Source organism: Lygodium microphyllum, chromosome 9 (assembly GCF_053477565.2).
Source record: "Lygodium microphyllum isolate KBCC chromosome 9, Lygodium_microphyllum_v1.1.10, whole genome shotgun sequence".
NCBI lineage: Eukaryota > Viridiplantae > Streptophyta > Polypodiopsida > Schizaeales > Lygodiaceae > Lygodium > Lygodium microphyllum.
Genome location: NC_141143.1, coordinates 138,384,924 through 138,403,196, shown reverse-complemented (window position 1 = coordinate 138,403,196; position 18,273 = coordinate 138,384,924).

Sequence of the window (18,273 nt, the reverse complement as noted above, 5' to 3'; positions counted from 1 at the left end):
GAACTTATTGCTTTGAAATAGTTAAGTTGTGTACATGTGAGGTGCACACGTGAAATGCAAGTTAAATTTTGGGCATAGTGGTAGTCAAACCCTAGCCTGGGTAGTGAGGGACATTGGTAAAAGCTGTAGTGGACAAGTGCCAATGTGTGCCTAGTAACAAATCTTGGCTCTAGGCATTAAATGTGCCCTTGGAAATGACTTTTGGTGTCATGGGATTATTAAACTATTTAATGCCAATGACTAAGGCTAATAAAACAACTGCCAATGTGTTTAGTGACAAATCTTGGTTGTAGGCATTAAATGTACCCTTGGAAATGGCTTTTAGCGCCATGGGGTTGAGAGTATTAAACTATTTAATGCGAAGGATTAAGGTTAATGAAAGTTTGAACATTTTCGGATCCATAGGTTTTAGGATTTTAAATGTGGTCAGGCACGACCAAGTAATATTAGTTTTCATAATTAATTAATTGCTGAAAATTCATTTTCTAGAGGCTAAGTATGCATGGGGAGATTTGCCACTTAGCATAGGGAGAGGAAACATGCCATGCAAGGCTGGGACAGCCTATGGAAACCCAATTTGGGCTGGCTCATAGTTGCCAAGTAACCTGTTTCATAAGGTTAGAAAACTCCTTTTATACCTAGGCATTTCATAAACATATGAAACAACTATTTTAAACATTCACAAATGCCATACTCTAAATGTGTTGGGACTTTTGTAATCATTGTTTATCATGGATTTATTTAATATGTTGACATGGGTATTGGCATTGATTGTTGGAGTTTTGTTTTGAGTTGTCATCCATGATGATTGCATATTTTACAACTAAAGTTCATGTTGGGCATGTATAGGGGACCATGATGCATGCAAATATTGATGCTATGTTAAATATTTATTTGCTTTGGATAGAAACATGAATAATGTCAATTTGTGTTCTCTACATCCCATGGGTCGTGTAGTATATGTATATAAAACTTTCATACTTTTTTAAATCCGAAATGATACATGTTTCTAACATTTTAAAAAACTCGTATGAAGTCTATGAAACCTGTTTCATACCTCTCGTTTCTGAAACCCTTGGCAACTATGGGCTGGCTGAGGTTTAGAGATAGACCATCCAAGCTGGGCAATTGCTGATCAGTGGAAGTTGGATGCTGACAGGGTCAGTTTGGTTGCAAGCAACAACATTTTAACCTCCATGCATTCTTTTCAAAGAAGGGTGGTAAAATCTTGGTTTACAACTTATTTTATCAAGCAATATTTACATAAGTAATTGGAAAACTCAAGCCATTCACCAAGTGTGGGCTACATAGCCCTCATGAAAAGAGAAGCTTACACTAATTGGCCCCATAACCTTGGCGCCCCCCACAGTCTTTTTTAGTGATCCTAGGATTTGATGAATTACAATGAAGAAGAGCAGAGGCTAAGAACTTGAAATCCCTCCAAGTTCCATCTTCTAAATCCCCTTCAATTCTAGCAAGTCAAGGCTTAATCCATGTCAAATCTAGAAGGACTTGTTGTCCTCTATCAATAACTCTAATCCCCAATTTGAGTGCCCAACGAGCAAAGCGAGTCTTATCCTATTGCATGCAATTCAGTCCTGCTATAGATAACAAATATTTTCCAGTCTGTTGTCCAATAACTGAATTTACAATAGCAGGTGCATAACTAAAACATGCATGCATGCATCCCAAGGCAGCATGCATGCCTTAATTCTTGTTCAATACAGACTTGAGATCAACAAAATCCTAATGACTCTTCAAGTCCAAAGATGAGGCTCCAAACATGAATTTTCTCCACCAAATCAGTCATGCATCAGACATGGAGGTGAGATACCCAGTAGGAGAGGGAAATTTCTGATCTTTTCAGGCCTTGAACAGTATGTAGCAGCAGTCATTTCTCCAGATAGACAACTAACAGTAGTGACCTGCCTAGATAAGTGCCCCAGATCAGGTTGCCAATCCCAGGTTAGGGTTCAGCTGCTGTCACCAGCCCTAGATTAGGGTTCAGCAGCTGTCACCAACCCCAAATTAGGGTTTAGGTGCTGTCAACTACTCCAGATCAGTTCTCAGCTGCTGTCTGCAGTCCCCAAACTGTCCTCCATAGCCTTCTCTAGCCTTGCATGGCCCAAAAAGGGACTTATCGCCACTAGCCCATGCAACCTCCATCCCACAACTGAACTTTTCAGCCAATCATTAACCTGATTGAAAATTTATTGGCCTTTCCCAAATTTTGGCCACTGTTCAGCGGCCAGTCTCAACTTTAAATCTCTAACCTTTTTGAACATGAAAGTGTTTCAAACTTGAGAGCTCTTTGCAAACAGACCAAAACATTAAATAATTTAATTCCCTGACCCCCATGACACCAAGTCAGAAGAAAAAAGAAAACCAACAAGAAAATGTTTTGGTCTCCATCTCTTTTATTGTGGTCTCACGTAAGATTTGGCATATAATTCGAGCAAGTCTCCCCCACCATGCAATTTGTGACATGAGATTAGAGCAAGACCCACTGAGGTTGGTTTTGGAGATTGAAGTGCGAGTGAGAGGAGCAAGGATTCAAGCAAGTAAGCAACGGGTGAGAAGCTCACCCATTCTCTCATTTCTTTCCCTTGAATAGTACCTATGGAGGCATCAAAAGCAAGGTAAAGCAAAAATCTCAGATTGCTATTTGGTATGCAAGCAAAACAGTGTATATTCTATAGATGAGTCCTTAAGGTCCATTCGGCTGTGTTTTTGGCCATTTGAGGCCATCTCGATCTCATTTAAGCTTTGCAAGGTTACAAGCAACAATTTTAGAGCACATTGGAATTTCAGCTATGTTAGTCGTGTGAAGACAACTGCTAGGGCTTGCACTAAGGGGACACAGAGCGTACGACCACGACAGAAACACAAAGAGACAGACACAGACACAGAGGGCAAAACTCAAACCCTAAATGCAAAACTTAAAACTCAAACACAAACAGAAAAAGTGAGAGAGAGAACACAACTCTGAAGTGAATGGATGTTGTAAATGAATATAAGAGTGTACAATGTGCTCAAGGGCAGAGCAATCTCGGAGTGTGATGTCCACCGGAGACGGATCCCAAGTTTGTGACCACCAGTTGGAGTGTGAAGAGAGAGGAAACTGCAAAATGCTAACACCAAGGGCTGCCAAAGAGAAAGGCGACAGTTGTAGAGTAGGGAGATGATGTCAGGTGGCTCCAAAAGGATGCAAACACAAGCTATAGGATGTCGCCTAATGTTGGAGATGTTGGCGATGGCAGCTGGAGGCCAAACGCAGCCTGGGAGATGGCGCCTGACAGTGGGCGATAGTTGGAAGAAGGCACCAGGGCACTGCGAGGCTAGAGGGAGAGGTGGCACCAGTCGTGAGGACTGGATAGCCACGTGGAGGTAGATTGATGACTGAAATTTGCACTGGAGAGTGTGAAACCTGCACAGACAGAATAAGGGTAAATGGGGACAACTTGCCTATGTATTTATAGATGTGGAATGGCGCCCCAAAAATTAGGGTTTCCACTAAACTTTCTCGAACCGCTTCTCGTTTTAGGGTTTCCATTGAACTCTCTCGAACTGCTCCCTGTTTTAGGGTTTTTACTCTAAAAGAACATTTTTTAGTGTGTTTTGGGGTTGTTTGAGGCTAATTAGCAAGTAATGCATATTTTAGCTCAACACCCCCTCTCAAGCCCAAAATTGAGCCAAAAGGTTAGGCCAACCACTGTGATGTTTATTGACCCCAAGGCGTCCCACCCCAAAGCAGCTAGGGTATCGGACAAAGGGTGCACGTCGGCTGTCTAGTGGCCTACCAAGACTACAGAGGCGATGGTTATCTTATCAAGGGAATCCAAGTAGTCACCCCAGAGAGGACAAGGCATCAGACAAAGGGTGCACGTCGGCTACCCAGTGGCCTACCAAGCCCTACAAAGGCGGATGGAACTACATTAAACCTTTTTTTTTTAAATAAGTGAGGTAAATTTTATGGGATACGACCGATTGAGTAATAGTGGCCCAGAATACGAAAGTAGGGGGGGTACACCCAACACATCACAAAACAATACAAGCTAACCCATCCACTCAGGGTGTTGATGACGAGGAAAAATAGGTGATGAGGTATCCATGTGATGGAGGATGGTGGTGTAGTAACAACAGTCGCTGGTGGAAATAGCTTAGGATCCGCTCAAGTAATGCTCTGCACAATGAGTTGCAAAGTATGCTACATCCTGAAGAATGCTCGTCCAACAGATACCACCCTCATGGAAAAATTGTTCACTTGCCCAAGCGCCCTAGTACAAAGATCATGAAATCATGCAATGCAAAGGGTAAAGGTACAACAAAGGGGGGAGAAGCCAATGTCGAAGATAAAGTGCTGAAGCCTGTAGAATACCAAGAAGGATAGGAACCCCCTCTAAACCTGGATGTAGATGCCGAAGAAGGAAGAGGAGCCTGATGTCGGTCTTCATATGGTGCTGAAAACCATAAGGAATGAAAGAAGATGAAGTGGATGAAGCACCCCGCTAGAAGAGCAAGGTAGAAGTCACTGCCATGATAGCATCGAGAGAGATACTGCACGATCTGCCGCGAGAGGAGAAACCGCCATGCTGGAAGAAAAGCAAGCACTCCTAGAATGATGAAACTATAAAAGGAACGGTGCGCATCCCCATGTTGCTAGCCCAAGTAGGACCAAAGCAATCTGCAAGTTAGCCCTACACTGAAAGACAAAACCTTATAAAAGAAAGGAGAATTTGCAAACACAGAGGTTATGGTGAGATGCTCCAAAGCAAAACATAACAGAAAGGAAACCTAACTCAAAATAAATGCAACGAATGTATATGTGTGTAAGTAAATGCAACGGAAGACAAAAGAGGAAAAAGCTAAGGATAATAAATCCTATGGGCCCGACTCTGAGAGTACGAAAAATGAATACTAGACTAACCTAGGGTATCCGAAAGGACCTAGAGACATACTAGTCTAAGAAGTTGGCCACCATCGCGTACGTCCAGTAGCAAGGCTATGCCAAGTGAATGCCTAACGAGGTGGGGAGGAAAGTGAGATGGATGCATGAAGTGCAGCTGGATCGAAACCTGCAGACCAATCAGCCAGCCCCTCAGGGGTAGTGAAAGAGATGGGTTGCTGAGGTTGTACTCGAGCCACATGTCTAACAGTAACAATGGATGTTGAAGGAGCAAATGAAGCAGGAGCGGAAAACGTAGCCCCACTGGATTGTGGGATTGCACCGGTCTGCAGAGGCTTTTTAGGTGGAAAACCTTGGGCCTCGGAGTGACACTCGTCCACATGGCCTGCTCTCTGGCAGTGTGTGCAAAACTGTTTTTTCTTAGGGAGTTACTGTCAGATAGGTCTGGATTCTCTGAGAAAGAGGAGTCACCCTTTGATTGGTTTGCCTTCGCATCTTGTGAGTTCTTACCACTAGTGGTTTTCCCTCCTAAAGAAGAGGCAACCAATCCCCTTTGCTCTGAATAAGGCTGTGATGAGGATTTCTTGTGGACTTTATCATGCAGCCTTGCGTAACGCAAGAACTGGTACTCAAACTCGTAGAAGATTGGCAATCGAGGTTGGGAGATGATGTGTCGAATAAAATTGAAGTATTTTTCAGGCAATTTATTCAAGAAGAATGTAACTTGATCGTCATCTGACTTTAGAGAGCTAGTAGTGGCATATTTAGCCAGCTTGACTTTCAGATCATCCCCTTAATAGAAAACTCTTAAAGCTCAAAGTCGAGATTGATGTGCTAAGTACGATCACGATCCACATGGTGGTCGAGAAGGTGACTCCAATGCTCTGACGCGAGCAGGAAGTGCTACAACTGAGAGTGGTCATGAAGCAATCCCTGCATCAGCTCAACATTTGCTGTCGCATTGTAAGCTCTCCATTGACGAATGTAATCAAGGTGAGCTAGTCAAGGGTCCGGCATAGGCTCTAGACCAATGATGAGGTCCCAAAGACCCTGAGACTCAAGCACTTGTTGTATGAAATTAGACCAAGTGGTGAAATTTAACCCATTAAAACGTGTCTTATCTGTGAAGGCATTCTTGGCCATTGCAACAGAAGTGGTAGTGCTCGGAGATGGATAGTGTGAAAAAGTGTAGTGTGAGTAGGATGGGGGAGTGGAGTACACTTGGAAATGGGCCCCAGAGTGCCCACCAGGCATGCAGGTAGTGTGCAAGGTGGATCCATAGGTAGGGATGGACTGACTAGGCATAGGCATGGTAGCCACATGAGGAACCCAAGGAGGTGGGACGGGAACACGGGAAGCAGAAGATGGGAATCCTTGCATAGGTGTAATCCAAGGAGAGTGTGAAGACACACCATAAGCTGAGGATGGAAACCCCTGCATATGAGTGGTCATGGGAGATGTGAAGCTGGGGATAGTGAGGAGAATACCCATCCCAGTCGACCCAAGAGTTATGGGTGTGCTCCTTTGCTGAAAGGTGAGAGGCACTGTGTTAAAGGGTGACATTCTCCCTAACGAAGTACCATGGTGCAAAGAAGTAGAGAATGGGGTGGAGAAGGAAAATATGCTAGGAGCGGAGATGAAAGATCCAACCCCTAGGGTGTGTGATACAGATATGGAGTGTAATCCAAGGTTTTGAAAAGATAATGAGAGGTGATCAAGGTGTGATATAGAAGAGGGTGGGATGAAAGGGAAGTGAAAAGTGTGTGTGATATGCTCAAATGAAACAAAAGCTGTAGATGTATCTAAATTTCGTCTGCTTCGTGAGCCCTCTCTATTGAAGTTCACATATGCAAAGCCATCCGAATCGTGTACCTCAAAAGAAGAAACAGGCAAGGGTTTTGATTCATGTAACACAAAAGAATTGTACAAACCTGACATTGGACGTGGCTGAGATGATGAAGATGGATCGCTAGACGTTCCGAATGCTGTATGTCCTCCATAATCGGAGAGGTGGCCAACCTCACCAACCGGTCCAGATGTGGTAGCAAAACCAGTAGGAGGGGTGTAAACATCACCGTACTTGTTGCGATAGTACTCCTCAAAGTCCTCCTCTATCTGTCAGAAGTAGTGCAACAATGAAAGCATAAACATATGCTGAAATAAACTGTTGGACACAAGACAAAAGAAAAGAAAGAGATAACACAATATAGATGAGAACTCAGATGTATACTCAGGAAATGGAATCCATATACCAAGACATGAGACAGTACAGATACAATGCGAGTCACCGGCTCTGGAGACACTGGCACCTGCTCCCTCTCTCCAAGGAACTGTCAAGTGATGAATGAATGAATGAGAAGGGAGCCTGACAATAAATAGGGCAAATAAATGCCAAAAATATGACTAGTCGGCCAACATTAAATACTGGTCGACTGGCTGCAAATAATGTCAAATCCCCATAAATAGTGACAAATAAAATGCCTAAATAATCTCTGTGCCTAGCCTGCTGAACCACAAGTCTAGACTCAACCATGAGCTGACTAATTTGCTAACACTATCATGTTAGTGAAATTTGGTGAAGGTGGAGTGTCGTCCTCCTCACCGAGTCCATAATGCCATCTCAGGGCCTCCAATGATGGAGAAGCCTGATAAGACATCATAGGAACTGAAGAAGGAGGTGTCTAGGACATTGTGATTCAGTTACGAGATGTATCGTGTGCCTCGCACAAAGACTAGCTCTCCATATTGTCCGCAGGATACCCTTTACAAGAGCACCGGCTCTGATACCATGTGAAGAAAACTGCTAGGGTTTGCAGACGAAATAAGGCTAAATGGGGACAGCCTGTCTATTTATAGATGTGGAAGGGTGCCCCAAAAATTAGGGTTTCCACTAAACTCTCTCGAACCGCTTCATGTTTTAGGGTTTCCACTAAACTCTCTCGAACCACTCTCCGTTTTAGGATTTTCACTCTAAAATAGCATTTTTTAGTCTGTTTTGGCACTGTTTAAGAGGCGAGTCAGCAAGTAATGCATATTTTAGCTCAACAAATCGTTCTCGGATGCAGAAGTTACAAATTTCAAAACTGAAGGTTCCATGGTATTTGCCATGAAACAAACACAAGGTTTATTTGCAAATAGGTAGTAAATTGTATGTATTGTTGTACAATCAATGAAAAAGGCTGCCTAGGTTATTGCTATGCACTTCTTGTGAAAGGTTACAGAAGACTTGTTTGCTATTTGGTACCCACTTTTATCGTAATGGCTGAGAACAATGGAAACCCCATTATTGATAAGCTAGACAAAAACAACTATCCATCATGAAAGTTCAATGTGAAAGATCTATACGAGTATATTTTAGGTGAAGAAAAGGAACTCAAGCTAAGGGATCCTTTGATTGTTGCAGAATTAAAGGTATGAAAAGAATGGAATACAAAAAACAAAAAAGTGATGCACTGATTATCTGCAGTTATTGATAACACTATGTTGAGATACATTAAAAAATGCAAAGAGTTTACATACAGCTTGGACCACCTTCAAAAATATGTTTTTAATAAATACAAAGGTACGGAAGATTTGGCTCAAGCAAGGGTTAAATATCTTAAAGAAATGAAAGATGTCTATAGTCTATAAATGAGTATGTTTTGAACGTGAAAAGCATTGCAGATGACTTTGCAGATCTTGATGCAATGCTTGGTGAAAAATGCCTTGGTTCCATCTATCTTGGTTGGCTCTAATAATAAAAATGTGTAAAAATCTTTTCTTATTTATATATATATACGGCAGCCATTTTTAGATTTTGATGAGTTGGTCTTTCTTATGATAACTAAAGAGATCAATATGCAAAATGAATAATCTAAAATAAAAAATAAGTGGTGAATAGATCTAAGCATTCTAAACTTTAGGAAGAGGACGTGACAAGTCCTCTTCAAAAAGGCATGGTATGAAATGTGTTGGCAATAAGGACAAGTCGTATTGGTCCGTTATGATAAAAATGATAACATTGTAGTGTAAATTGCAACAAGAAAACTATGTATCACTTTCAAGACAGAACGATGATAAAAATGAGTGTTTGCTTGTCATACAACATGTGATGAATACTACTACAAGAAACGGGACAAGTGATGATGTGTAGTATGTTAATTTAGGTGCATCTAATCATATGAATAGCCATATTGAATGGTTTGGAGAGATGCAAGATTTACAGGATTTAGGTTACGTAGAGATAAGTAATGAATGATTCATGCCACTCAATCTTACAAATTTAAAAAAATTGTTTATCCTTTCATAATTGTCGAATGCATTACATGTACCATTCACCATGAAGAACTTTGGTCAAATGATAAAGCTAGGATTGTACATTAGATTTAATGCAAAGAGCTATTTTATGAATGATTTCAATGTTAAGTGTAAATTAGTTGCAAAAGAAAGTAGAGTTAGTCATATATTTACCTTGGATATTGAAATTCTTGCTATAAATGCTACTATATGTGGTATAGGCAAATGTGTGGTTGCAAACATTGAAAATTGGCATAAAGGTGTTAGCCATGCAAGTGTATGAAGGCTAAAATTAATGCAATCCAAAGGGTTGGTTATAGATTTACCTTTATTTAGAGTTGTAAAATTACATAAGGTCTGTAAAGCATGTTAGTTTGGGAGGTAAGCAAGACAATCTTTTTCGCATAACAAAGATATAAGCAAAAATATACTTGATGTTATGTATATAAATGTTTAGGGGTCTAGCAAAATGTATCTCTTAGCGGCAGCAATCTTTTTGTTAGGTTTGTTAATGATTTCTCTAGAAATCTATGGATATATTTCATAAAGAAAATGAGTGAAGTGTTTAAGCAATTCAAAACCTCCTAAGCTGTTGTTGAAACAAAAACACTTAAAAGTTAAGTGCTTGTGGTCAAATAAAGAGGAAGAGTTCCTCTCTAATAAGTTTAGTGTCTTTTTAAGGTATCATGGTATGAAACGATAATTTATATACAAAATGGGATTTCAAAAAGAAAAAACATGCATATTACACAAGTTGTACGACATTAATGGCTGAAAAACATATGCCAAAGTATTTTTTACCTACGGGTATTCATATTATTACGTGTATTATAAGTAGAACTCCCATAGCAGCAATTCATGGTATGACACCTGAAGAATACTTGACAAGAAGAAAGCTCGATGTATCCCACTTAAAAGTGTTTGGTTGTATTACGTACATTTATGTGCCAGATGAATTGAGGAAGAAATTACCCAAAGGCTGAAAAATATAGCTTCATTGGATATTCTACTGAGAAAAAAAGATATTGCTATTATAATCTTGTTTTAGTGGTGAGTTTAGAGTGAGCATGGATGTTATTTTTCATGAGATGAGTAGCTGATATACATCTAACGAATATGCATTGGATGACAATGATGATCATGATAGTCGTATAGATAGAAAAGGAGAAATCACAGACCCTTAGTGAACCAAAGACATCATCTAGTAGTAGATTTGTAGTCAGTCCTTGGTCTAGGAGACTAAGGAGCAACCCCTCATCTTCAGGTGTATCTAATAGTGTTGTAGATAATAACCAAGGAAAGAAAAAAGTATCAAATGATAATGATACATGTACTAAGACTCTAGTGGATCGGAGAGTTTGCATGATGAGCTTGCTATTCCTTCAATCAAGACACCACATGTACAAAGAGCACATGGTAATGTAAAAGCTTCATTGGATGATCCAATTGTACGATTGTTTTGTCTATTTTATGAAAGTAGTAGAGCTACCATTCTTATAAACCCTCACTTAATGCTAAATCTTGTCATAAACTACAACAAGTCTCTTTAAAGAAGAGTCCATTGTTGATTCCATGCGCCTTTGCACAACTTGGTAGGCCCGTGGATAACTGACGAACACCCTTGGTTTGATGCCCTGGTCTCTTTGGGGTCATCACTTGGACTCCCTTCATAAGATAATCATCACCTTTATAGTATTGGTAGGTCATCAAGCAACGGATACACACCCTTTGTCAAATGCCTTGGTTGCTTTGAGGTGGGATGCCTTGGGGAAAAAAAAAATAACTACAAGGGTTTATTTCTCATAGCTCAGTTTTAGGCTTGAGAGGAAGCGTTGAGCTAAAAATGCATTAGCCTAACTTAAATAGCCCCAAAACACACTTAATTAATTAAAAAAACTTATTTTTAAAAAGAATCGTGATCCTAGAGAATAATTGTATCTCACATACCAAACCATAATTTGGATACCCCAAACTTTCTATTAATAGGCATGCAGTCTACCACACTCTCTTAATATTGTTTTTGCAAGTTTTAGGAGTGATATCTCTATTGCCTACACCTCGTTTGCAAAGGACATCGCAATTAGACCTTCCCCTTACTATATGCTATCATAGATATGCGGTCTCTGTTTGTGTGTGTATGTGAAAAGACCAGGTATTAATTGAAGGGACAACCACTTTATGTGAGTCATAGACCGGTTTCATGGTTCCATCCCCGAGATTTAAATTCTTTTCTGTAAGAATTTAAGCTCGGACAGTTTTGGGTGAAAAGGCCATACACATAGGTTTTACAAAGATTACAGGTGAAAAAGACTACGAGATTTTTTTTCCTTCTTGGATATAGTATTTGTTGGATACAGGACTAGAGAGATGGCAGACATGGACAAAGGCAAAGGAAAACTCCCTTATGAAGAAGAGAGTTCTTCTTCTACTCATAGACACCGAAAAGAGAGTATTGGTGCACAGGTGTCAACACCTTCTAGAATCGAGATTGAACCACAGGATGAGGAGCAAGAGGAAGAGGACTTGTTTATGGCACAACTCCTCAATATGGTTGGCTCTTTCAAACAGCTTGTAAAGAATCCTCGAATGCAAAAATTTTTGAAGTCATATAATGAGGATTCTCAGGCTGAGTCATCACATCATACCATGTAGCGCTCAAAAAGGCAAACCTCTAATGTGTGTGAGTATGCAGAAAACACACCAAACATGGAGGTAGGTCCAGTGCAACAAGAAGCACAAGCACAGGACCAAGAAGTGAATGGTCAAGGTACTAATGCACAAGTGGCACAACAGACTATTTCTCCTCAGTTTGCTACTTATCCTAGTTACTTTGGTGGTGGGTCAGTTTTTCAAGCAATGGCTGGATTACCTACTAGTTATCAGGGATACTTGCCCAGAGGGCCACCAGGAATGATGCTTATTGAGGTAGTGAACCCACTTTATGCTAATGTTGGTCTACAGCCCAGTTATCAGACTTTGCAGAATACTTATTTGATGCCCGGATTACAAAATGCAGTGGCTGGTTTTTCTCAGCCTAGTGGGCATATGGCAACTAAGACAGGTGAAATTAATGCTAATAATGTGCCTAAGGGACTCCCCTTTTTACAACCACCTATCTATGACAACCTTACACAAGACTATAAAGAGGGTGGTCAAGCATTAAAGTTTGAAACCTTCAGTGTATGCAAGATAAACTGAAAGCTTTGACATTTATACAACAGTTTGATGCAACTTACACTGGAGGGAATTTTACTGAGACTTCTAAGGTGCGAAAGGCTGCAACCTTTTTGAAAGGTAATGCTTTACAGTGGTGGAACATATTGTTGATGCAAGGATATGCACCTGCCACTTGGGTCCATTTTAAACAATTGTTTGCAGCCTCATGGTTAACTAACACATTTGAAGTAGATATCATGAGTGCATGGCATAAATTGGATGCGGCAAATTATGCGGATTTAGAAGAGTACAAAAAGAAATTTTGGGAAGCACTTTTGCCTGTGAATTCTTACAGGACAATGCCCCTGCCAGAACAAATTGAAAAGTATTGTTGCAGTTTGCTTGAAGCCATCAGGGATTATTGTACCAAGACCAGGGTCACAAATATGGTACAATTAATTGAAAATACTAGTGTCGCAAATGCATTGTTGAAAGTAAAAGCCGACAGCTTTAAAGGCACTAAAAAGAAGAATTCTCAATTTAAGCAAGATCCTAGCAAGAAAAAGAAGCAATTTCCAGAAAAGACCAGCTTTACAAAGAAGCCTTTTTGGAAGAAATGTTTTCAGTAGCAACCTCAGACTTATTTTAAACAAGGCAAATGACACAAGAGGCCACTTTTTGGCAAATCATTTGAAGAAAGAAAGGCTTTAATGATGGCTGGAAAATGCTTTATATGTGAACAGAAAGGCCATATTGCTTCTAAGTACCCACAGCAATCTTCTAAAGATGCGGAGGATAAAGATGTGCCAAGTAAAAAGAAGCCCAGCATTGGCTTAATGCCTGATATGGTGGGAGATCAATCAATTGATGATGCTATAGAATTGTGTAGAGCTTGGGGAAAGATATGAGATTTCACAGTGCTTATTTTCTTTGATCCTGGAGCTCGTGCAAACTTTATCTCACTTACATTGGCATCTAAGCTAGGTTTACATATCGAGGAAATGAGACCAATTGGACAGGCTGATTTGGCATGCCTAGGACATACTGAATCTGTCACCTCCATTCTTTGCAAACTCCGTATGCACATTCAGAGCTATGTGGACATAGAGGAGTTCCATATTATGCCTTTAGAGGGTTGTGATGTTCTGTTGGGTATTCCATGGTGCCACAGGAAGCATGCTATCTTGGATACTTACAACAGAACAATTACTCTTGTACATAGGAGCAAGACTCATGTGTTAGATGAACCCATCCTTGCCATGTCATCATAGAACCTTCTAGAAGATATGCCACGTTGTCGCCTTGATCATCGATGATACCATCATGGAACATTCTAGAATATCTTTAGCTGCCCTTCAACACCTATAAAAGGAGGGGCTCGCCATAGAGCTCCCCACTCTTGCCAATGCGAGTCTTGGGAGCTCAAGGAGTTGAGACCTCCAAGTAAGTAACTTCGAGTTCCAGTTCTAGTTCTTGTCTAATCATGGTATCTAGTCTTGTCTTGTCTTCCATTATACTCATGTTGTCTTGTCACCTTGTGATCTCGTAGTATGAGATCTCATCTAGTACTATCTTGTATCTTATTCATCCTCTCAAAGAAATCTTGTAATTCTGATACCTTGTATCCATACCTATGATCCCGGGTTGTGCAATTTTCCGTATCTTGTTAAGTTATCATTCTACCTTGTGCCCCTATGTGGGAGTATCTTGTAATCAAAATTTTTGTAACAAATCTTGTATCTAGTCTAGTCTCTCGAGCACAATCTAATGCTCCCATAACACCCTGAGGGATAATTCGAAAATATGTGTGTGGGAGATCAAGCCTCTGTCACAAGTATACCACCCGAAAACAGGTATGTAGAGATTCTAAAGGCTATGCCTAAGTGTATAGAACCCCCCTGTGTGTGGTGTGGTGGTAAATGTGATACACTTAATGGAAGTGGAAAGGAAGATGCAATGGAAGATGGGGGAGGGATGGGTGCGAGGCCAAATAGATTAATGATGGATGTGGTTGTTAGAAACATAGTTGGTTTCTTTTGTCCATTAAATGCATTAGATTGAGAATTTGATGAAAATGCATCTACTCCAAATTGACCATGAGAAGCAAAATTGTTTGAAGAAAAAGGAAGGAAAGGAATACTTGCAAGTTTTTCTTTCAACTTCTTACCTAGTGTTCAGTTCATAAAGAAATACATGTCTTCCTCATTACTTAGAAACCAAAGGTTATTTTAAAGAGTCCCTTCTTTACAAGCATTCCCGATCCAACAAAAAATACAAAATCAGTTGGTATAGAATCTGACATAATAGAATTCATACCAGGTATTGAAAAGAAGTAGTACTGTGAAAGTGGAGTGTAATCCGAGCTAGATTCCACTTGCGGATGGCAAATCCATAGTGGAGATTCCGAAGGTCTTGCATGATCATTAGTTTTGTGCACCGAATCTAAAGGAGATAACTCAAGCTTACCTTCAACCTCCTGTTGAGCCATGTGCATAAGAATGAGATCATACTCAGTAGTGGAAATCTTATATGGTTTTTGGACTCCATAGTAGTTCAGTTCTTTATCCATGTCAGATCGAGTAGTAGTAAGTTGGAAGACCCACTCTTGATCGTTTTTGTCCGTGTTTAGTTGTGGAGACTAGAGCGGCGATGCAAATGCGTTCAAAGTCATCTCACCCTTGCATTGTTCCTACTTCTACAGATGAGCTTTCAGATCAAAGGCCAAGGTTTCTCAAAGAGTATCTAGCTTTGTTACCATGTGAAGAAATGCTCTAAACGCAACAAATAAAAAACTAATCATATGAGAAAGCATAAATGATAACACAAAACACAATTAGGGTTAGGGTAACTTAAAGACAGTGAACACAATGAATAATGAAGTGACTACTAAATATAACCTTGAACTCTCATATCTCTGGGATCAAGACAAAGGTTATGAGCTGAAAAATGTATTGTGCTCGGAGACAGATCAAGACAAACCTCGAACTCTCGTATCTTTGGGATCAAGACAAAGGTTATGAGCTGAAAAATGTATTGTGCTTTGAGACGGATCCTGAAATGCAGCAAGGTAGCCTGCATGTGTCAAACACCAACAAATGTAGCCAAAGAGGCTGGATCTAATGCAAATAGACAATGAGAAAAAAAAAGACAAAAAAAAAACTTAAGAGAGAAAAACTAGGTGACACCTGGAGACTATAGTCGTCTGTGCAAGAACTGTAGGTGACAATTGGAGGAGAGAGAAACTCAGCAAATGCAAATGTCTGACAAGTGGCAACAATGTGTGACTAATGGCAAACAACTCCAATTGATGATCTTAGCAATAAACGCAAGCTCCAGAGTACAGGTAACAGCTCTAGAATGCAAGCGACACCTCCAAGTTGCAAAAGACAACTCATAAGTGGAGTCGGAGACTAAAATCAAGTGCCAAATAATAGCATTTAGCAAGGGAAAGGTTATCCACAATGTCCTACACGAATAAGTTGTGGACACTAGAGATGAAGCTCTTGAAACCTACAAAAACGAGATCAAGAGAGAGCGGTGGACTCCATGCCTATTTATAGAAAGTGTGGGACATCTAAATTAGAATTTGGCATGTGAAACACATCAAGGCAACCTCCATGTATTGAACACCAACAAACACAACCAAAAAGGCTAGATTTGATACAAACAAGCAATGAGAAGAGAGAAAGACCACAAACATAAATACTTGAGGAGAGAGAAAAGATGGGCGACAACTGGAGACTATAAACAACTGTGCAAGAAGTTAAGGTGATAGCTAGAGGAGAGAGAAACTTAGCAAACACAAATGTTTGACCGGTGACAACAATCTGTGACTGATGGCGGCAACTCCAATTGATGAGGTAAACAATAAACACAGGCTCTAGAGTGCATGTAATGCAACTAATCTTTTGTATATGGATTGCTACCAAGTCAAATTGGCTCAATGATTCAAATTAATTTTATGCTCATATACTTTGAATATAAGTGTTTTAAAATATGATTCAATGTTCAATTTTTCTATTGAAGGGTAACCAAGACGATTTATATTATGTGAGTGTTTCAAAATATGATTAAATGTTTATTATTTCTATTTAAGGGTAGCCAATGGCCAAAACACCCTATAATTATACTTGGGTCGTCATTGACAAGATGCCCAAGAGAAATTAAAAGTTTAGTCAGGCAATTAGAATTGACCAAAAAGCTCAGAATGACTAAGACTTCTATACTTAGATAGTCAAATTAACTAAAAACATATATAATAAGTGATTTTAAAAAGTAAAACCAAATGCTCATGATCAAAGAAACAAACCATGAACTGGTGAACCTATATAATGAAGCTCTCCAGAATCTAAATTTGACAACTCCTAAAATTGAAAAGGTTACTATTTTTTGAAAGTTGCTCAAATGAAAATTTTATTCACGTCAAAGGCTCCACAATTTCGCAAGGAATACTTTTCTCTCAACATTTATCTCAAATTCTTAACCGTTTGAGAGATTTTTAGAGCAGAAGATTTAGAAGCTTCTCTCTTTAGACAAGTGATATGTATCATTTTAAAGAGAAAGTGTCTCTACACTTGTCATTTTCAACAAGCACTTGTATTTGTAATCTCTACTTTCTACTCTCTCTCTCTCTCTCTCTCTCTCTCTCTCTCTCTCAATTTTCATGGTAAAAATTGATAAGTTGGTTAGTTCAAAGAATTGTCATTCTCATGTTTTTCCCCACGTTTATATTGATGTCAGAGCAAGGACTTCTTCTTTGTAAGAACTTTTCTAGAGTGACAAGATCTTTGGGTGTCCAACTTTCTCACCATATCAAGAGACCGAGAGGAGAATTTTGGTGAAGTGGTGGTCTCCGGACACTCTGTATATGTATACTTCTTTGATTATGAGAAGATACAAATATAAAGGAGCTAGAAGCTGATCTACAAATTCAAGCTTTAATGGAGAGAATAGCTAAAGCACAAGTTGAACCAAAGGTCTTTAAAGATTTCCTTATTGAGAAGGGTTTTGACACAGATGGTATTACGGTTGCAAAGGCCTACCTCAGCATGAAAGGAATCAATGTTATTGATACAAATAAGTCTATGAAAAAAGTAACACATCACCTATTATTCGAGGATCCACCCAAGTCGTAACTTCAAAGTCTCATCATACACAAGCTACTTCCTCTTGTCCCAAGAATCCCTCCATGGAGAAGGGCAATGAGAAAGTCAAAGAACCGGCCACTTCCAAGGTAGCTGAATCTCCAAAGATGTCTTTAGCAAAGGAAACGATGCTAAAAGAGACTTCAAGTCGGGAGAGAAGAGCGTCAAGTTTGACATTTTCTATGGTGAGAGAAATTCTCAAAAAACTATCTTTTACTAGACAATTTGATGTTGCTTTTGGTGGTAAAGATTATACAAAAAAATCAAATATTAGGATGGTTAAAATGCATCTAAAGCATACCGCTTTGAATCGATGGCTCAAAGTTATTCAAGAGGGAAACTAATCCTAAGTCTTAAAAAGTGTTCAAGGAGATGTTCAACAATAAGTTTCTACCTTCATCCTTTGAAGCTGATGTGTAACAAGAATGGGACGAGTTGAAGCAAAGCAATGGAGACAATGTTGAAATATATATCAACAAGTTTGCAACTGTTTCTCATCCAATATGAAAACAAGGAAGTTTATCCATGGATTGCATCTAATAGTACGGAGAGCTATCAAGATGACAAAGCCTAATACTTTGGAAACAACCCAAGATGCAATCCTAGAAGCTAAAGGACTACATATGCCATGGATACTTGGTAAAGCATCAAAAGAAGAACCATAAAGGAAGAAGACTAAGATGTTTAACCAAAAGAAGTCAAATAAACAAAAACCGCAACATAAGGATAGAGGTGTACCACCTTTGTCATCCAAAAAGAAGCTAAAATATCAATAATTAGCAAAATATACAA